The sequence below is a fragment of the Neofelis nebulosa genome, chromosome X (genome assembly GCF_028018385.1).
Source record: "Neofelis nebulosa isolate mNeoNeb1 chromosome X, mNeoNeb1.pri, whole genome shotgun sequence".
In the NCBI taxonomy this organism is placed as follows: Eukaryota; Metazoa; Chordata; class Mammalia; order Carnivora; family Felidae; genus Neofelis; species Neofelis nebulosa.
In genome coordinates, this window is record NC_080800.1 from 5502416 (window position 1) to 5524841 (window position 22426).

The window sequence follows — 22426 nt, forward strand, 5'->3', positions numbered from 1 at the left end:
GCCAGCACGAACCACAGGGAGCCCAATACCATCATACGCAGTCCCCTCGGAAGGAAGCTTTGATGTGAATACATCAGTATCTGATGTATTGTAGTCCCGATGACCACCTGTTTAACCTGCTGTGTGTATCCGCCTTGTCAGCCTTGCTGATGCCTCTTAGAAGTCTATACAGGGACATGTCATTTATCCACAGCTGTTTCCAAGTTCAGTGTTTTGGATTATCTCACTCAACCTTTCCAAAACTGTTCTCTTATTATTATGAATAGTGCCATGCCAATGACTATGCTTCTTATATGTTTTCTTCCTAGGATTTATACAGCTGTAGAATACTGCCACCGAAGGCAAGTGAAGACATGATCTCCAAACCCAGCTTTTTCAGGTAAGGAAACTAATATTCAGAGAGGTTACAGCAACTATCCCAAAACACAGGGCTGTTTATGGTGAAAGGTATTGTTAAATGGCCAAAGGTATATTAATACCCTCATGTTCCTTCTTCCGTTATAAGACTGCGGGGTTTTTCATGGGTCTGTTCTGTTAATCACATCTAAATTAGATTCTTTAAAGATTTTCATTAAGTTCAAATTATACCCAACTCACACTAATATTTTTCAGTGTCAAAATCTATGGAATATTTAAAAACATTTGAATTCGAACCTGCTTAAAACACATTTTTAAATGTCTTTTAAATATCTTAGAATTATAAGGGGCGCCTGGGTGGCGCAGTCGGTTAAGCGTCCGACTTCAGCCAGGTCACGATCTCGCGGTCCGTGAGTTCGAGCCCCGCGTCAGGCTCTGGGCTGATGGCTCGGAGCCTGGAGCCTGTTTCCGATTCTGTGTCTCCCTCTCTCTCTGCCCCTCCCCCGTTCATGCTCTGTCTCTCTCTGTCCCAAAAATAAATAAAAAACGTTGAAAAAAAAAATTAAAAAAAAAAATAAATATCTTAGAATTATGTTTTATGTGTTAGAAATTGTAGTCTTCATAAAGTGTTTTAGTCTGCTTTCTTATTTAGCACTTTTTTTAAAGTTTATTTATTTATATATATTTATTTATTTATTTTTGAGAGAGAGAGAGACAGAGAGAGAGAGAGAGACAGAGAGAGAGAGTGCGAGCGGACAGAGGAGGGGGAGAGAGAGGGACACACAGATTCTGAAGCAGGCTCCAGGCCCTGAGCTGTCAGCACAGAGCCCGGCTCAGGGCTTGAACCCACAGATCATGAGATCATGATCTGAGCTGAAATCAAGAGTCAGACACTTAACCAAGTGAGCCACCCAGGAACCCCTCTTGTTTAATACTTTATCAGTGTCATTTTCCATAACACCAAATGTGTAAATTGTAAGTTAATGGTTGTCTTTCCATGGAAATAGCAAAACCTCATCTACTAATCTCTTTTGTGGGCCCTTGACAGTTCTTACTGCTATGAATGTTTCCTGACACGTAACTTTTGATTTGTTAAAACAGTTTCCTTTTGGCAAAGGCTCAGGAAGAAGGTTATTGTGATTAATATTTCGAGAATGAATAAAATGTTGTGCAAAAGACAGAGGAGTCAATAGAAAAGGAGAGGCCTCTGGGCGAGTTCCACCTTGTCCCTGTATAGTCACAGCACTTCAGCAAGCTACTGAACCTTTGGAACTTCCCTTTTCTTATTAGGAAATGAGTGTAGTCACGCGTTTCTAACAGGAATGTTATTAGGACAGTTTGCAAATAAAATATTCTGTCCAGTGGTAAAATACAGCAAGTGCTCGATGAATGATGTGTAATATTTTCTTTATGGGTCTTCCAATATTGTTTTCCAAAGCATTAGGATATTTTACTTTCCTAACATCCACCTGGGATACATCTCTTCGTAACATACTGGTTTATGTATTGGGCCTACATTTATACCTGAACTTTGCTCTGAGTTTGATTCCTCTAATTGTCTCTCTCGTTTTGTCCTTCTTAGATGAATCAAGTAGTTACTACATTACATTAAAAAAAAAAAAAAAAGTAATGGATAAAGAGACTATCTATCCTATTAATTGATTAAAACACCAGATAATATTGTCATGAATATGTATCCGACTTAGATGGCCCATGAGAATCCCTAGCTGGCACCCCATTTCTCTAAACATGTGAACATATAATATTGCATCCTGGACATTCAGAATACAGAAAAAAAGGCATTTAAACCACAGAGAATCTGAAGAGATATTTGGGGATTCTCTCCTTGCGTTTGAAGAAAACTGGAAATACTGTAATGTTTGGGGGGCATCGTACTGCTTCTGTTCTGAGACACTGAGGTCAGCCATGTGTAATGACAGTTTCGAGAACATGGCACTTTTAGGAGCCACGTTCAGGAGTTCAAGAGCATGGGTGATGCTGATGTGCTGCATGTGACTATATGCTATTTCAACTCAGAAACACCATTCCCGGTGATTCTTTTTTTTTAAAGATTTTATTTTTTTTCGGGCAGTTTTAGGTTCCTAACAAAATTGGGAGGGAGGTACAGAGGTTTCTCATATACCCCCTGCCCCTCACACGTACACAGTCTCCCCAGTTATCAGCATCACTTACCAGAATGGTACATTTTTTACTGAAGATGCATCATACTCCCCCCAACATCCACAGCTTACCATAGAGTTCACTCTTGGTGCTGTACATTCGGTGGTTTTGGACAAATGGACAGTGACACGTATGGCCCATTATGATGTCAAACAGACCAGTTTCACTGCCTTAGGAATACTCTCTGCTTCCCTATTCATCCCCCCGAGCCCCTAACCTGACGCTTTTGGGAAAAAAAATAATAAATGTTTTTCATTGAAAGTCACACGTGATAATGAAGTACAGAAGAAGAGAAGAATCAGAAAATTATCCATGCCCTTGACATTTTCACAGTCTGTTAACACTCTCTTCTATCCTTTATGAATGCACAGGCTTGAGCACACAGGCTCCTGTTTTCACCTTGTGTGGTCAGACCAATGCGTGCTTCTTGGAGCAACCTAACATTGGCTTTCCCACTGACCTCTAGTGCGTCAACTAATGTCTTAGGTGCAGAAAATATAAGGGCAAGCATTGTAATTGGTTTTCCTTGTTGTTACTCTTGGTTTATTTTCTTGTGGGAATGTAAGGAAAAATATATATTAGAGATGTGTGCATAGTGCAGTATCACACATAAATGGTCACTGATTTTACTTTTAAAATATGTGAGTATTTTGTAATCCTTTTCATGGTCCGCTGAGACTGTTTTCTATTTTAATGTATCTGATGCAGTGTGCCTTTTTCACAGAATCACTTTGTCTTGAAAAGATACAGAAAAGTTAGCACTTTGTGGCGTTACAAAGCTACGAAAACTCATGTCCGCAATCAAATGAATAATTACATATCCTCCTAACTAAATGTGTAAAAGTACACCAATGTTTATGGTTTTAACTTGCAAGTAAGAAAAAGAAACTTTTCTGCCTCAGGATGCTCATGAGAACTGATTTTTGTGTTTTGGGCAGTGTCTTTTGGGTGGATGCATATTACTGTCATCTTTCTAAAGAATTAAATGCAAATTGGAAACTAAGGGAAGAGAAATAAAATGCCACAGAAATTGCAAAGGAAGATTTATCACTTGAATATTATGAACAGTGTTGCTCAACCTTGCGATCTCTGCAACCATGATTCTCAGACATCTAAGATTAACAGAATTGAGATTGGCTGGTAAATTTCAGACTCTAGAAAGCCTCAGATAAGATGATGTGAGCATGACTCATTAACATTAAATCAGTCACTGACTTAAAAATGTTTAAGTAGATTGTACAAAATAATATTTTATTAATCCTTTCCAGTGGGAAGGAGCAAGGAGGAAATAGAAAAATATGCAAGAAAAACTCCCTTGATCTTTTCAAGTAATATGGCATGCTCGCTGTAATTGTATTATTATTAATGTGCATGTATGAGACTGGGATCAAGAGCTAATTAGATGTTTGAAGATTCAGATGATCTGAAACTATGCCAATAATGAGAGGGAGAGGCAAACTCACCCAATTAAATGAGCAGCACGCCCTGAAACTTGGAGAAAATGCAGCAGTATTAAAACTGATTTTAGCATGGAGAACAGTGTTCCAAAATCCAGGAAAACATTAAGCCTTTGGAGGAGATACTGTATTTTCACAAGGTCTTCTATTTGGAAATCAACTTTACTGATCTGTGGTGCTCGTTCAGCTGTACTGATGGAAGAGAATGGCCAGTTGATTTGGAAAACAAGTTCAAAAGGGGTCCATGAGTTTTTAACTGAATGAAATATTTTTAAGCCACTATAATACAGCTCAGTTTTAACAACATTAATTTGTGCGCCTCATTTCAGCCCTACTGTGTTCTTAGGGAGATGGAAAGTTTGCAATTTGTAAATAGGCCCGATATGCCCATTATGTGATTGTGGGTCCATTTCAAGGGTAGATTTTAGAGATGGACTTAGTTGTTTCTGTGACATTTATGGAGTATGTGGCATGTTAAAGGCAAGACATCAAACATTGGGGCCAGCCTTTGGCTGCAGGCGGTAGACGGCATAGGTCAATACTAGTGTTATACGTATGATGGCCCTAGGCCAGAAGATCTTTCTGTCCATTGGACAATATATTGCATGTGTCCCGTGTCCGTAGCTTTGTTTCTTCAAGTCGTTGTTTTCTCTAGCCTCTTGCACATTAAGGTCCACAAGAGACTTACTTGTAAGAAGGCTTGTGTGGGCTCTCACTCTGGCGGCCAGGGGTAGGAAGGTTGTGGGAAATGCCTCTCTGTTTCTTAAAGGTCATTTTTTAAAGTTGATTTGAATGTGCATTCAGAGCCCAGACTGTTGTCTTGAGTCATAAACAGGATGGGGTTCCATCCCTATTGTTTTTCTCTCTTCTCTTCCATTAGCAAGACCTTTTGGAGCTATAAGGTAGAAATATGCAGTTACTTTCCAGTACATTTTAGAAATCCCTTTGCACAGTTCACTCTGAGAACACTCATAGTGCATTGGAAATGGGCATTTTCCCCGAGTGGCGACTCACATTATAGTCTGGAGAAAATGTTGCAGGCACCCCCACTTTAAATTAATAAAAGGTGGCTGTGGTCCTGCAGAAGGCTCCATGTTGGCTTGCAACTAAGGATGTCAACTGGTTGATTTTTGTTTCTTATAAAGTGGCCAATATGTGGTTTGGAGCTGTGATGAAGGGAAATTTTTGTAAGAGTAAGAAACCATCCTTCTGCTTTGTAATAATCCAGGAATGTATAAATACTCACAAGCCTAAGACATTTTAATATTATGCCTGAAAACAAATACTAAGAGGAGCATCTTGTCTCTGTTGCCTTCATCTAGTTTTCATGAATGTAGCCAGTGATGAAGGCAGTAAATTAATGTACAAAACCAGAGAAGAGGAAGGGAGCTGTGAGTTGACCATGATGGTGTATCCAGACATGACAGACCTGTAAAACCCGTAGCATGGCAACCCTGGACTTAGCCGGTACAAGTCCTCAGTTGGGCACACACCCTGTGCCATCAGTCCCATAAACATTGTGAGCACATGCTTGCTCACATAACTTACTCAGTTACTTACCACCTTCAGTCATGTTATGACTTTTATGCAGTCCGTTCCATTTTTATTTTAGTTGTTGTTTCCCTTAAAGGTCCATGAATTTTGAGTCCTAATTTGGATGGTTTGCTTCCAGGATGGCTTCTCGGATGTTGTTTCCTTCCTTCCCTTCCTTCCCTTCCTTCCCTCCCTTCCCTCCCTTCCCTCCCTTCCCTTCCTTCCCTTCCTTCCCTCCCTTCCCTCCCTTCCCTCCCTTCCCTCCCTACCCTTGCCTTCCTTCCCTTCCTTCCCTTCCTTCCCTTCCCTTCCCTTCCCTTCCCTTCCCTTCCCTTCCCTTCCCTTCCCTTCCCTTCCCTTCCCTTCCCTTCCCTTCCCTTTCCTTCCCTCCCTTCCCTTCTTTTCCTCTCTTTCCTCCCTCCTGGGTTAGTTCACCCATTTTTCTCACCCAGACATTCTCTTCTTTATATGTAATACTTGTTTTCCTGAACTATATCTTCAAGTTAAGTCACCAAGGAGACTGTATAGGACATAAATTTCATGAAGCCTGACTATATTTATGCTTTGCTTCTTCAGGCTTGATTAATAGTTTGACTTGGTTTGTATCATTTTTCCTAAGGACCATGAGATGCCGCCTTTCTACAACCACACTCACATGTGAAATGTCTAAAGCCAATCTTAATCTCATTCATTTGTACATCATCTCTCCTGATTATATATTCTACTCTCTGTGAGGTTTATTTCTTCTTGATGTCCTGAAACTTCACAAGGATTTGAGTTCTCATGCATTCATGCTACCTTTGACCCAAAATCGTGAGTTTAATGATTTTATATTTTAAAAATAAGTTACTCCCTTTTGTTTTTTTTCTTTCTATAAGCTGGTCTGGTATGATAGAAGCTCTTGATTGAGCAACTAAATCCCTTATACCTCAAATGGTGTGTTTATTTTTTTGCTCTATTTTCTGCGACTTTCCTTACTTTGACTACCGTCCTACCAAGGAATTATTTCCATTCTTATATTTTAAATTTCCAAGTATTCTTTCTGGCTTTCTCATTATTTAATGCCTTTTCATATAAATCTAATTTTTGTTAATGGATGGAAAATGATTTGAAAATTATCGAGGGCTAGGTCAGTGTGTGTGTGAGAGAGAGAGAGAGAGCGAGAGAGAGAGCGCGTGCAAGAGAGAGAGACATTCTGTTCCCTAAATCATATGTTTCTTTTGAGATCAGTTCTATCTTTAAATTTTTAAAAATATTTATTTATTTTTGAGACAGAGACAGAGCATGAATGGGGGAAGGTCAGAGAGAGGGAGACACAGAATCCAAAGTAGGCTCCAGGCTCTGAGCTGTCAGCACAGAGCCTGACTCAGGGCTCCAACTCACAAACTGTGAGATCATGACCTGAGCTGAAGTCGGATGCTTAACTGACTGAGCCACCCAGGCACCCCAATTCTGTCTTTAATGTACAGTTTTTTGATTATCATTGATTTTGGGGAGAAAGTGTGCATAAGTGGGGGAGAGGGGCAGAGGGAGAGGAATCCCAAGCAGGCTCTACTCTCAGCATAGAGCCTGACATAGGGCTCCATTCCATGACCCTGGGATCATGACCTGAGCCAAAATCAAGAGGTGGACATTTAACCGACTGAGCCAGCCAGGTGTCCCTGTTTTGTTTTGTTTGCTTTCCCTAGTCTTCTGCCTAACTTCTCTTTGACTAATGCCTTGGAGTTGTCAGAAGATAGGGTTGGGGGTACAAAGTGAATGATTGGACTTTCATGATGTTCCATTTTCCCACTACTTTTCCCCAGTGACTGTGAAAGCCATCCAGGTATTCAGTCCAGATGAGCAATTTGCAGACTAAAAGGTCTTGTTGGATTGAGCTTTTGAGGGTTGGATTGAATATCAGAAAGTTCCTGAATGATGGAATAAGGATGTCCTTTTCTGTGGGATCCCAGAAATGGCCCTGGTTGTTCATTTCCTCCAGGCACTCTGTCAGCTTAGAAGGACAGGAGCCCTTTGGTGTTTGTTTTCTGTGGGGCTGAGGAGGCAGGGTGAGAAACGCCTAGGAAATCTGCCCTGTAGCCAACCTCCATTACCCAGGTCCTGTCCCACCCATGAACCTCTGCTCCATGTTCTCTGAGTCTGATTTTCACTATACAATCAAGCATATCTCCTACAAGCTAGGTTGCAGGGCTCAGTTTCTTACACTTAATAGTCCTTCCAGAAACCTGGTGGAATCTGTTGTTCAGAGCTGACCACCTCCTACTTTTCTTTCTTGGCTGTTGCTATCGCTCTTCTTAAATGGTCCTCCTGGGGGCACCCGGGGGGCTCACTCGGTTGAGCGTCCGGCTTTGGCTCAGGTCATGATCTCACGGTTGGTAGGTTGGAGCCCCACATCGGGCTCTGTGCTGACAGCTCGGAGCCTGGAGCCTGGAGCCTGCTTCTGATTCTGTGTCTCCGTCTTTCTCTGCTTCTCCCCCACCCACACTCTGTCTCTCTCTCTCTCTCTCAAAGATAAATAAACATTAAGAAAAAAAAATTTTAAGGGGCATGCTGGAAGAGTGATTTCTGTGTGATGATTCAAACCTGACACACTCAGAACACACTTTGCACAATGACCCCCACATTTCATGAACTTTTTTTCTTCTCCTATAAAATGAAGAGATTGGACAAATCATCTGTAACCTTCTTTCCATAATCATGGCCTTTATCCTGTTGCTGTCACATACTATAGGCAAACATCTAAAACACTAACTGAACTCTTTGCCTTTTAGAAATTTGATTCACAACCAAAAACATAGAAATTACTAATGGTAGCCTATTCCTATGAAATGTTGCCGTTTCATATGACATTTCACACTTATAACTTGACCTTATTTTATTGGTAATAAGCTTCACAAGTAAAAAGATAGCCTTCTGAAAGCACAGAGTATAAAAATACTTGTAGAGATTTTAAGAAAAGTATTTTGATTCTGTAAGTATGAAAGGACATCTCAAGCACTTACTTTTTCAGCAGTTTTATTTTAAACGCCAATTGTTTTGTTTTAGCTTTTTTCTGGAATAATGGAAATGGAAGTTCCGATTCTGCCTAATGCACTGAAGGCTACAGAATTATATATTATCTCTTTTCAAATAAAAGCAAAGACAGTGCCTTCCCTGTAAGGGTTCTTAGATTTTGGAGTTTGCATGTGTCCAGCATTTGCCAGATTTATTTTACATCTGACCCCTACTATTTGCCTAAATTAGATTGGAAATTAAAGAACAGAGGATGCCTGGAGCAAAAGAACACATTTTTTTGGATGTTTGAGCAAAGCAGCAGAGGAAACATCAGCTGGGCATTGTGACCTAGGACTCATTGAATCAGCCTGGGAATTGCTAATAGAAATGGGCCTCATATGTGAAAAAAGTATAAAGACTTAATTTCTGCAAAATGTGCAACCTGACGGTAAGGTATTTGTATTTCATTTAACGTCACTACTAGGAAGTAGCCACTCCTGGCTTTTCGTGTTTTTATACCACTTTATTCTTTCCTTTTTCCCTTTCTTTGAAAAGTCAACAATCAAAGAACAACCACAACAACAAAAACACAGATCGTTTGGTGCATAATGTCCTATAATGTGCCATTTTTTAAACGTCGGTATCGTGTATGTATTTTGAGGAGACTGTCAACGTCTTCACATACTCCTTACTACTTGCGTGGATTCGTCATTTTGGGGAATCAACCCAAGCTAAGACGTTGAAGCGAGTGCTGGAAGGAATACAGGATGAACATAATATAGATTTTGCCTTTTGCCGTCTTAAAAGGGCTACAAGACAGGCCAGATCATGAGGCATAGACTTCCAAGGGCCACATTCTTGCGCCATAGAAACTAATAGTGGAAAAGACTCTCATATCACGTAAGAGGTCTTCATGTGGTAGGTCACATCTGAACTCAGTGTCAAGAATGGGCAGTATCTTGACCTGTATTTCACCTATACAGCTGTGCCAGGACACAAGTTAGAACATGCTAGAAGAAGAGCAAATACATCAGTTTGATCGGAGCAGTGTGTGATGTCAGGAGAAGGGCAATAATGCCAGAAAGGTAGACTGCAGGTGGGTTTGGAGAGTCTGAGGACCATCCGGAGGATTTTACAGTTCATAAAGTATGTAATAATTCATGCATAGCTTTTGATTCGCACCGTAGCATGGTCACAGCTGTGTTTCTGGAAGGAGAATCCTAGCGGTGGAGGTTAAGGAGGAGCTCAGAGCAGAGACTGGAGATCAGGAGTGAGGAGGTTGTTAGAGAAATTTAACTAAAGTCCAGGCCAAAAACCAGGAAGGGGTGGACTTGAGAAATGTGTAGATGCTTAGGGTCTCACAAAGCCGAAGTCAAAGTGCCATGCAAGGCTAGGCTCTTACCTTCACGCGGTGGAGACTGGGTCTCTGCGCTCATTCACGTGCTCAAAGAATCCAGCTCCTTGTAGGACGCAGGACCTTGCTTTGTGGCTGGGTGTTGGGCAGGGACCACTCTTACCTGTTCCTACATGTGGCCCCTTTGTTTTCAAAGCAAGCCATGATGCATTGACACCTTCTCATGCTTGGGATATCTGTGACCTTCCCTTCTGCTAATGAACCAGGGAAAGAGCCCTACTTATAAAGGACTCATGTGACACGATTGGACCCACTAGGATAACCCCCCTTTTACCTAACTCAAAATCAAATGATCAGTGACCTTATTTACATCTTCCAGAAACTCTTTGGCCTTGCACAGGATGTGCTGTCTTACAATTGTACTTCTGGGGATCAGAGCAGGGACTCTGGTGTTCCCGGCACCTTACAACTCTGCCTGCCATAGCATCTCATAAGGGATGACTCTTCTGCAGGAGGGGCACATCTGTGCCACTTTCTCCTTCACACCAGCTGTGTGATTGGTTGCCTTTTACATTTTAACTTAAGAGACAAAGGGAAAGGAAATGCACCGGTGAGAGATAAAGAGCTACAATAAGGCATGACTGTTATCCTGAAATAATGCTGTCTCTGAAAAGTGTGGGGTAAGCACATATGCTGTGAGTTGGCACAGAATCAGCTTGTCAGGGGCTGGGAAGATACTCAGAAATGAAGGAATCTGTCACCACTCAATTCATGCCAACAAAAACGTCAGACCACATCGGCAGTGAGGGTAGTTTTGGGCTGCAGTAATGTGACAAAAATAGAGAATTATAAGTGGAGAAGATTTCAGAACTGGCCAGATCTACAACCTGAGAATTATAGTGCTTATTTTATGCCTGCAAGATGAAAAAGACAGTCATTTGAAATTTATAGCAGTTGCAAGTGTGAAATTCTGACTTTCTGTGTGTATGTGACTATTATCGAGTCTTCTGTCTCCTAGAGATGGATGGAAATTCATAGACTATTCACCTCCATCTGTCTCTCTGTGCTGCAGAACCATTGCATTTCATTCAAGCTTCATTTTGTCTTCTAATCTCTTGCTGTTCTCATTAAGAGAAATTGCTGAAGTGAATTCTATGATGGGGAATCAACTTGGCTCCATGTTTTGGAAAGCAAAAAGACTAGAGAGGCAGAAATGGAATCGATAGTGAATGGAAATAGAATTTCTAATGGGACTTGTTCTTTGAGATTTTTTTTTTAACTTAGATACCATAACACCACATTGCAATGGCCAGTCATGGTGTTGGAGCCAATGCTATAAAGACCACTGTCTGACCAGTCAGTAGGGCCCCCTAAGGACATCGAGACAAATCAGAAAGCACGTATTCATTGTTTATAATTCACTTTTGTTCTCGACTTTCCCCCCTCCTCTCTCCACATATTCTGCCATCTCTTTTTTAAAAACCTCTTTATCATTGGGGCACGGAGGTGGCTCAGTCAGTTGAGCATCCGACTCTTGATTTCAGCTCAGGTCATGATCTCATGGTTTGTGAGTTCGAGTCCCACATCAGGCTCCACGCTGATGGTGTGGAGCCTACTTGGGATTCTCTCTCTCCCTCTCTCTCTCTGTCCCTCCCCTGCCCACCCACTCGCTCGCTCTCTCTCTCTCTCTCTCTCTCTCTCTCTCAAGAAATAAATAAATAAAAACTTAAAAAGCTCTTTATCATTTAATTGTTTAGGTTTTCTAGGAGTTCAAAAACTGTCATAGAATCTTCAGTCTTTCTTTGTCACACATTTATATGAAACCTCTTGTAAGTTTTCTTTTGATCAACATGGTTATATTTATTTTCAACATATTCCTTCTTGGGGTGAGACATTTCATAGCGAGCTATGGCTTTTATGACCACTGATTATCATAATTTCAGAAATGCTGCCACTATATAAGTAGCATATTTCAAATCAATCCAAGCTGGCATAAAACTCCATTTATGATATTCATAATAGACATACATAACTACAGGACCACTATTTATCTTTTTAAACCTAGCCTACTAGAAACTAAACATGTATAAAGACTGATAGACTAAAAAAAGTTGAAAGACACTTTTGAGAAGTGTGAATTTTTCTTCATAGGAGACAGATTTCACACACACACACACACACACACATATACAAGTGGAGTTAAGTGTTTGTTTTTTTAAAAATAAGCTCTAGATTTGCACTCTACTCTCTTTAATATGGGGATGTGGTACAATTAATGGAATTATATCACATTTTAAATTCAAATCACATTGTTTCTGCTTGTCTCAAATCTTGTTTTAGACATTAGATATTTAATTGAATTGGTGAAGAAGCAAGTTATTTAAATACAGGTATTTTATAATGTCTAATTCAAAGATGATGGCATTAAAGTGGCATTTGGTGAGATATTGTAAACACACTGCTCTATAACATTATTTAGTTGTTTGGATTTAGAATAAAATCCCAACATTAAAGTTGAAGTACTTCCCATACTGTGTTTCACATTTTGTTCTTGGCCCCAGGGAAAGTCACTTTGGAATGTAGTCAGTGTTTTTCCTTGTGGGAATGGGAAAGATGTGTGTAGGGTTATTTGCCTACATTTTCCCAAAGGAAACTTTAAAACCTTAAATGTAGCCTCCAGCTAGTGGTCGTCTTAGTTTTCTAGAACTAAAGCATGGATAAATTGTGAACCCGAGAAGTGTATCTTGATGCCCAGAGAAAAGCTGGCTCAGAGCTGTGGAATGCTCTGGAATCCATGCTTGGATGCCTATGGTTGGTAGAAGGAACAGAGAAGTGAGATTGGAGAGGGGAAATTCCAGCCCATGAAACAGGCAGCATGGAATGACAAATTAACCGTCAAATACTGTTTCAGATATGATTTTACCCCAGAGAAAAATTACATCCCTTCTTTCTCCACATGTCATAGAACAGAAAAGTCCCAAACACCATTTCCCAATCCCAGAGACAATTTCTTTTTTCTTAAAATGAAGTGAAACGTGTCTTGGTCGAGATGGCACTTAATTATGTTTTTGCTGTTGCTGAAAGGGGCCACAGGTGACCTCAGGACAAGCATTTGGAAAGCAGAGATGTGAGGACGTATGGCCATCTTGGTGATGATCAGCACCTCAAGGGACTGGACAGAGCCCAGGATTTGCTTATATCCTGAAAACATGACATGAGCTAAGACATAAACAGGGAGATTTAGATGTACAAACACACTCACAACTAAACAGGTCTTCTCTCTAAGTAGGAAAGCAGGACCTAAGAAATTCTTGGGCACAACCACCCTTTCACACACAAGTCAATTATTATGAGTAATATTACACCATATTCATGGTTTTAAAATCACTTTGATTCTCAACGATTGTGGATTACTGACATATGTTTGTGTTTTGGTCTCTCAGTGTGGTCTTAAAAATTTTTAAGTGTCACCCATTCAAGAGTGAACCATTGGGTATGACGAATGGCTCGTCAAAGGTGTTTAAAGTTCTTACAATTACTGGCAAGCATTGTAAGAGAGATAAGACTGTCTTTAAATCAGAAGTGTTTATTTATTATTTTTTTTTAATATGAAATTTATTGTCAAATTGGTTTCCATACAACACCCAGTGCTCATCCCAACAGGTGCCCTCCTCAATGCCCATCACCCACCCTCCCCACCCTCCCACCCCCGATCAACCCTCAGTTTATTCTCAGTTTTTAAGAGTCTCTTATGGTTTGGTTCTCTCCCTAACGTTTTTTTTCCTTCCCCTCCCCCATGGTCTTCTGCTAAGTTTCTCAGGATCCACATAAGAGTGAAAGCATATGGTATCTGTCTTTCTCTGTAGGACTTATTTCACTTAGCATAACACTCTCCAGTTCCATCCGCATTGCTACAAAAGGCCATATTTCATTCTTTCTCATTGCCAAGTAGTATTCCATCGTGTATATAAACCACAATTTCTTTGTCCATTCATCAGTTGATGGACAGAAGTGTTTAAAATACAATTGTTTAAGATACTTTAGAACCTGAATGTTCAGTAGGGTACAGCTGATGGTATAGCATCACTGTTTATGGGTTTAAAAGTAAGCCGAGGACAACCTCACCATGTGTACGCTGTCCTCCCAGATCCTGGGTGTGCATCTGGGCTCGAACCTTCCCTGAAGAACTCTGACAGGAGCAGTGCATGTTTTAGGCGTATTTTCCCATTTCTTCACGTGTCTGATCCCACGGTTAGGATTCCTCTTTACCTGTTAGAGAAACGTCAGTAATCTGTCGATGCCCCTCACTGTTGTTTCAAAACTGCTATTGTATTTTTTCACAAAATCAACTGTTTCATCATACTTTGGCGGAAGGGTGGGTTGACGAGTGTGTCTAGTGTGTCAAGTTTATGCAAGCTCAACACAGACCACTGTAGCTTTTCTTAAACTTTGTGCTGAGATGTCTCACACACCTTGCCTATGTTGCCCAATGTATTAGTTATTAGTTATCTATTGCTGTGTGGAAAATTACCACATAATGTCGTGGTGTTTGAAACAACCAAAACTCATGTATTATTCACATCATCTGTGGATCAGGGGTCTGGGAAGTGTTTACCTGGTCCTTGGCTTTGGGGTTTCTCACAGGCTGCCATCAAGATGTCTGTGAGGGCTGTATTCTCAGGGCTTGACTGCCAAGAGTTGATTCTAAGCACAAACGGTTGTTGGCAGCCTTCAATTCTTCACCAGTTGTTGGGCTGTGAGCCTCATTTCTCTGCTGGATGTTGGCTGAATGCTGCTCCCAGGATCTTGCCACGTAGGCCTGTCCAACATGGCAACTTGCTTGATCGAAGCCTGCGGTCCTAGAACACAGTGTAGAACGTGTGTGAGCAAGGTGGAGGTCATCATGTTTAGTAGCCTCGTTGGAGAAGTGTCCTTTGCCATGTTCAAGTCACTGGTCAAGCACCGCACTGAAGAAGGGGGGTGATATGAGGGCATAAATACCAGAGGTGGGAACCACAGGGTGGGGAGTGCGGTCTTACAGTTGGCTCACCCCATTTGTGTCATGCCTTCTCACTTTCCATGTTAAAGTTTTGAGGCAGACATCTCTTTCCGTGGAAGCTCTTCCTTAAAGTAGACTGGTCATAAATACTAAATGTCCCCCCACCCCCAGAAATGAAAGACTCCGTTCTTGCATATTCCTGGAATTAGGATGTCTCTCCCCCTTTAGGGATTATGTGGCCCCATGCTACTCATAGTGTATGCTATGCATCACCTGGGAGCTCATTAAGATACGGATTCTCAGGTTTCATCCTAAAACTAGAATCAGCATTTTAGTGCGTTGCCCAGGTGACTTGTGTACACATTGAAGTTTGGCAGGTATTGATCTAGTCTGATGCTTCTTACCATAGCTGCACATTGGACTCACCCAGGAAGTTTTAACAGTACATGTATCTGGGTCACATCTTCAGGGGGTTGCATTTTATTAGCCTAAAACATGGCCTGCACAAGTTCCTTACATGAGTCTGGGTATAGCTATATAGCTAGGATACAGAAGTGTTAATGTATTCTAGCGAGCATTGTAATAATCCTTGATAGAGAGGAAAATTCCAAACAATTTTGCATATATCATTAAAAAATTTTTTAATGTTTACTTATTTTTGAGAGACAGAGAGAGAGAGAAAAAGAGAGAGAGGGAGACACAGAATCTGAAGCAGCCTCCAGGCTCTGAGCTGTCAGCACAGAGCCTGACATGGGGCTCAAACTCACGAACCATGAGTTCATGACCTGAGTCAAAGTTGGATGCTTAACCGACGGAGCCACGTAGGCACCCCTGCATATATCATTTTTAATTTGTTTTTATGTAAAATGAAGTTAAATTAAAAATTTTTTGAAGGGTGCCTGGGTGGCCCAGTCGGTTGAATGTCCAACTTTTGATTTCAGCTTGGGTCATTATCTCATGGTTCATGAGTTTGAGCCCCACATCAGGCTCTGCACTAACGGTGTGGAGCCTGCTTGGGATTCTCTGTCTCCCTCTCTCCATGCCGCTCTCTCTCAAAAATAAATAAATAAACATTAATTTTTTTTTTTGTCATATGGTACAGTTGAAGATGCCTTATGCCAGTCTGGTTTAATTTTAGTGCTTCATCTTGATCACAAATGAATGAAGACAAACATTTCCTGAAATTCTTGATAATTTGCCTACAAATGAAAGATTTTAAAATCTGAAAGGAGACTATTGGACCACTTTGAGAAGGCATGTTGTCAATTTTTATTGTTGATATGGCTTAGTAAGTGTAGAGAACCATCAAGTTGCATACTGGTTCCATTCCTTAAGAGCTGCAAGTTGGGTTTGTAGTTGTCCAAGGACATCTAAATTCAAGTCTAAAAATTTGCTTAGTTGAAGGGGTGGATTAGCCATCAGCTGATATATAAATTGTGATATTATAAATATTAGTATTTAATTTGAAAAATATCCTGAACACCGAGTCTGCCTTAAGACTCAAAATGAAGAGACACGTATAAGAAATATGTCCATTTATACAGAAGTTACATTCACTTTGGAGAAATAGATATGACCTTTATAATTCAGCTCTCTGTTTAACTGAACACAGTGGGGGAGAAAAAGCTACACAGGACCAAATGAGCACTGAACGGGGGGACAGGAGCTAGAGGTGGACGGGGGAAAGTGCCCTCAGGCCTCCAGGTTCAACTGGGGACACACAGCGTAAGTGGATACCTCCCTGGTGACACGGGTGTGGCAGGCAGAGTGAGAAGGAAGAGTCACTGTATTATTGGCTTTTTGGAGTAGAAAGGGGCTAGGAATAGGAAGAATCGACGACCAGTAAGAATGGAGAGGGAACAGGATGGGCAGACCAGAAACAGCCCTTTGGCCACTAGAGGAAATTTGGAGGTTTTGTAAGAGTGAAGACAAATTAAATAAAAGCCTGAGAGACAAACACTAAGAAAGGAATGAGAAATGCATGATCTCTGTGTTGGAGGTCCTCAGATACAGGGGCAGAAAAATCCGATAGATATGAACCTCTAAACTGGGGTGATAGATATTCCAGTGCACATGAGGATATGAATGGATAAAGGAGTTGTGGTGTATGATATAATGGAATAGTACTCAGCCATGAAAAAAATGTGAGCTTCCCATCTGGGACAACAGAATGGAGCTAGAACGTATTATGCTAAGTGAGATAAGTCAGGCAGAGAAAGAAAATATTGTATGATTTCACTCATATGTGGAATCTAAGAAACAAAAAAAATGAACAAACAGCAACAGCAGACCCATAAGTACAAAGAACAAATGAACAACAAAAAGCAGAAACAGACCCATAAGTTCAAAGAACAGATGAACAAACAGAAAGCAGAAACAGACCCATAAGTACAAAGAACAAATTGATGATTGAGACAGGATGGTGAGGGGCTAGAACAAGGTGGGTGAAGACAGGTGACTGATACAGACTTCCAGCAATGGAACGAATAAGTCATGTATTGTGACAAATGGGAGCCACACTTGTGGTGAGCAAAGTGTAAGGTATAGAGTTGTCGGGTCCGTATGTTGTACACCTGAAACTGATGTGACAGCTGTGTGTCAGCTGTATTTCCATTTAAAAAAAAGACACAATGACAAAGTTGTCACCAAATGCCTCAGGGGCAGTTGGCCTACAGTAAGCCACCAGAAACACACTGCCTTTTTCCATAATCAATAAGAAAGTTAGACTTCGTGAAATCCCATCCCCCCCCCAAATTTGAAGCCAGCAGAATCTTTTGAGACAGAACTCTTTCTTTTTCATGGATTTATATCAGCTTACAGTGTAATGTTTATGAATCGGAGCCTGATTTTTGCTACTCTCACTTTGAAGTTAGTTTTTCCCCTCTTTTGTGTTTTAATTGTGTTTACTTTTTTCCACTCCTAAAATTTTCTTTAAATTTTGAAAATGAAACAAATGGTGTTATCCAAAAGGGAGTCATCTCTCAGAGGTAAGACTCATTGGGAAATGATGCGTTCAGACAGAGACTGGGCAGGACTGACAGCTGTGTTCATAAAGAGACGTTGCTTTGCACATGGTCCTCATCCCTTCCATTTACGTTGGACCGAATAATTCAGTTAGAACACAGTAGTCTTACCTGGCCCTCGTCACAAGTAGTCACAGGAAGTATTTGCACTGTGATTCTTGTATGAATCTAGCAATATCCTGGTGGAAAGATGCTGTCTCTTATTTCTTGGTCCTTGTGCCAGATTCCTGGGCACACAGCAGCCTCTTTGCAAACACTTGTCAATCAAATTAGGCTTCAGCCATGGGAACACAGAAATCAAACTCAGTCCAATTCACTGGAGACTCCGTGGAAACCCAAGGAAAAAAAAACAAAACATCAAAATCCTAGCACAGCCAAAGACTAAAAGAGTGGCTTAGAATGGTCCTGCTCCAATTGTACAGAAATCTACGGATGTCTCAGATATATTTTTCACTGGCAGAACACACTGAAAATACGTATGTGCTTTTTAATTTTAGCTAAAGGAATATTTCTTGATTGCTTCCTTCCTATCTCAAATTGGCCCAATATAGCCAAGGAAATGGCCAGGAATAAGGTTAAACTTGGACTTGTACAGTTTTTAAATTAAAGAAACAGTTCATATCAATATTTAATATTAAATTAGTCTATGATTTCCGTATGGTAAATATTACTTGAAATCGGAGTTGTTTAAATGTTTACCTTAATATCTTTATATAGATTTTTTTCTTTCAGGAAAAAGATTTTGCTGTAAATATTGCTGTTTTACTCATTAAAAGGAGATGGCCTGTCTTTTAAATCTGTTAGAGAAAAAAAACTATTAAATTTAAAAATCTTTAGTAAGATTTGTTGGGTCATACATACTAGAATGAATGTACAGCTTTTTTTAATTTATTTTTTATTTTTATTTTTTTTGAATGTACAGCTTTTATATTACCAAAGGAGAAATACCCGAGAGTATTTGTCTAGCATTATCCTTGTCCGTCTTGAAAAAATAAAGAGATATATTACAATTAAAGAGGACAGGGTATGAATAGATGAATAATTTAAAAATTATGCAAGGAAAACCTAAGACTAAAAAACAGAAATACCACCAGCCACCCAAGTAAAACAGAGGGCTGTTTGGAAATACAGATTCCCAGGACATAACCCTGGATATTCTGATTTAGATAGTCTGAGATAGAACCAAATAGTCTGTATTTTTTACTTAAAGTCCAGTGAGTGTGCTATTAATTTCAGGTGTACAATATACTGAACGAACACTTCCATGCATCATCCAGTGTTCATCACAACTAGTGCTCTCCTGAATCCCCATCACCTATTTCTCCCACCTCCCACACACCCCGCCCCCTTCTGGTAACCATCTGTGTGTTGTCTATAGTTAACGTCTGTTTCCTGGTCCACCTCTCTCTCTCTCTCATCCCCTTTGCTCATTTGTTTTGTTTCTTAAATTCCACATATGAGTGAAATCATACGGTATTCCTAACCATCTATATTTTAAGAAAAAACACAGAAAATGTGGCCATTCAGGGACCCAACCTTGTTCGTCATTACTTGTGCTATTTGTCACAAAATACAAAGCCAGCTCTTCAAAACCTAGTGTTTTTAGTAGCTGCTGCAAAGCTCATTGAGCAGACAGCTCTTGTGTTCTGAGCCCAACATTGTGTGATTCCTGTGAAGGATGTATGGCACATGCATCTCCCTCTCCTCTTGAAACATTCTGCTTTACAGTGTATGAAACGTGCATGTACACAGAAACTCGTATAATTAAGTAACTATGAGATAAGAGCCAAGTGCCATGGGACTAGAGGATGAGGAATGTTTTGACTAGGATCGAATCAGAGGAGTCTTAGGAGAAAAGATGCACGAAGCAGAGTCTTGAAACAGAAGGAAGATTGGACTTTGGGAGAATGGAGGAGCCAATATCCTACTCTTGACCGAGGAGAGGGTTGTGACACTTGCCCTGTGCTCAGGAAAGAATGAGTTCTAGCATATGGCAGCATGACCTGAGACACACAGACAAACACTGTTGGATGAGATGTGTTTGAACAAGCAGCTTATGGAGATAAAAAGCCAGGGTCAGAGAGGTAGCAAAGTGGGGAGCTGGTGAAATAGGAAATGAGATCAGGAGTATGGGGGCCATGGTAAAGGGGAGACAGCAGAGCACTTCTAAAGCTAATCAAAACATACCATATTTATAGTGCCCTGATGGCCACAGAAAGCACCTCTGGGGCAGATGTTAACCACCACCACCACCCCCACCCCCCCAGATGCCATTTTCATTCTCTGAAAGCCAAGCTCAGGACCAAAGCTCGTCCCCACTCTCTATTGCCTTCCCAGGCACTGTCCACCATGCCCAAGGCTTCAGCTGCTGTCTAAATGTGGGTGGCCCCCACGTGCTGTCTCCTTTCCTGTTGTGGCCCTCACATCCCTACTTGGCTATCTCGATGTCACCTGCAACTTGAGTGTACTACCCCGTGTCCGTAAGTGTGTCACAGGTTGCCATCAAGTCTTTCCTGGGAGAAGCTTACTGGACACCACTGATCAACCCTTTTTTTTTTTTTTTTTTCAAGACAGCAGAAACAGTTACCTCTGCACAGGTGATTATGCCCCACCTTTCTCCCCTGTCAGCTGGAAAACGTCTCATCTTTAACATTGCCCCTCCACAGTGTTAGAGGGTCTGGCTGCAAATCACTTCTCCAGGCTCCCTGGGTACTGGTCTTTGGCTCTTTCTCTCTGGGCAACAACAATGCAGATTTTTTTCAGCTTCTTGAACACTCCCTGCTTCCTCTAGCCAAACCCCTTTGCACATAAACACTGTTCTTTCCACTGGAATCTTCTTCCCTCCCTTCTTCTCCTTCTCCAAGATTAGTTGTTTATGCGTTCATCAGATCTTGGTTTTAAGGTCAGGTTCCCATAAAGTACTTCCTGAACTCCTAGATTCAGCCATGAGGCTACATGCTTTTTGTCAACACTGTTCGGTTCCCTTGTACTACTAATCACAGCACGTAACAATTTTTGTATTTTATTATTTTCCTTAGCATCTGTCCTGATTATTATTAACCCATGATGGTAGGAATTGTAGTTGTAGGCAAAGACATTATTTGAAGGAGTTAATGAATGAATAAACACATCAGTGTGTAGGAGGATATTAAATATTTAAGCTAAAAAAGAGAGTTTGTATTTTATTCTGGAGGTAAAGTTTTTGTGTGTGTTTTATTTTGCTTGTTTTTGTTTTTGTTTACCAAGGTGGATTATGGTATCATATTAACTTTGGGAAGAGATATTAACTTTAGGTGACCATCCTATGGAGGATATAGAACAGAGGTAGGGGTGTTGAGAAAGTCTAGACAGACTTTGTCATAAGACGGAACTACAGAAGGACTGAGGGGAAAGAGAGAGAGGGCGCACACATCAGTGAAGTGATGGGGTTCGGTCACCAGCACTTGATGAGTCAGTGGATTCATGGGGAAAGGGAAAAGGTGAAATAGGGGTCAGAATGCCTTTCCAGTGTCTAGGCTGGACATATGGAAAAAGCAAATGGCACCGTAACCCAAATCAGGGAAGTTGTAAGTAACCGCAAGACTGATTAATTCCAGTTTTCTGTCATGATCACAGCTAAGGAGATGGCCTCTGCTGTAGCTCATGGACACCATCAGTTATTTCCCAATTAAAACGTACTCCAAAGTGGTCAAAACCAATGCATCATTCACTTGTAACAAACTGTACTGGTACATTTTATAAATGTCAGGGGAGTGGCTTCCTGCAAACCTGACCACGTGGAGATTTGTAATGTTGGCGTTACTTTATTTACTTATATGCATTTTATATTTCTAACTTTATTTTGAGAGAGAGAGCACACACACGTGGAGGAGGGGCAGAGAGAGGAAGAGAGAAAGAATCCCAAGCAGGCTCCGCAGTGACCGCATTTACGCAGGGCTCCAACTCACAAACCGTGAGATCATGACCTGAGCTGAAATCCAGAGTTGGGCACTTAACCGACTGAGCCACCCAGGCGTCCCTGCATTTTATATTTGTAAAGTGATAGACACAAACAGTCTTCAGGCACAATCTTCATTCTTCAGATATTTTCTGTTCTCAAAACTCTATGTGAAATGGGGCGCCTGGGTGGCGCAGTCGGTTAAGCGTCCGACTTCAGCCAGGTCACGATCTCGCGGTCCGTGAGTTCGAGCCCCGCGTCGGGCTCTGGGCTGATGGCTCGGAGCCTGGAGCCTGTTTCCGATTCTGTGTCTCCCTCTCTCTCTGCCCCTCCCCCGTTCATGCTCTGTCTCTCTCTGTCCCAAAAATAAATAAAAAACGTTGAAAAAAAAAAATGAAAAAAAAAAAAAAAACTCTATGTGAAGTAACCAGATAGATGTAGTAGACTAGATCTTAGAGCTTAAATTACATCAGTTACTTTAAAGGAGCTTTCAAGGCTACTTGAGAGTATCTGTGCATGATTTTCTTTTTAAGATCCCAGGTAAGCTTGATACACTTTGGTCATGCAGATGTGATGCTTTTAACCCTTAAG

General features: G+C 40.9%; 1 long non-coding RNA gene across 7 annotated transcripts in view; it reads left to right on the plus strand.

The window, feature by feature from the left end:
- Positions 1 to 22426, plus strand: part of LOC131503113 (uncharacterized) — a 545963-nt gene that overhangs the window by 225927 nt on the left and 297610 nt on the right. For all 7 annotated transcript variants that reach the window (XR_009257328.1, XR_009257325.1, XR_009257327.1 and 4 more), the window contains one exon: positions 309 to 379. This is a non-coding gene — a long non-coding RNA (uncharacterized LOC131503113). The remainder of the gene's footprint in view (positions 1 to 308; positions 380 to 22426) is intronic.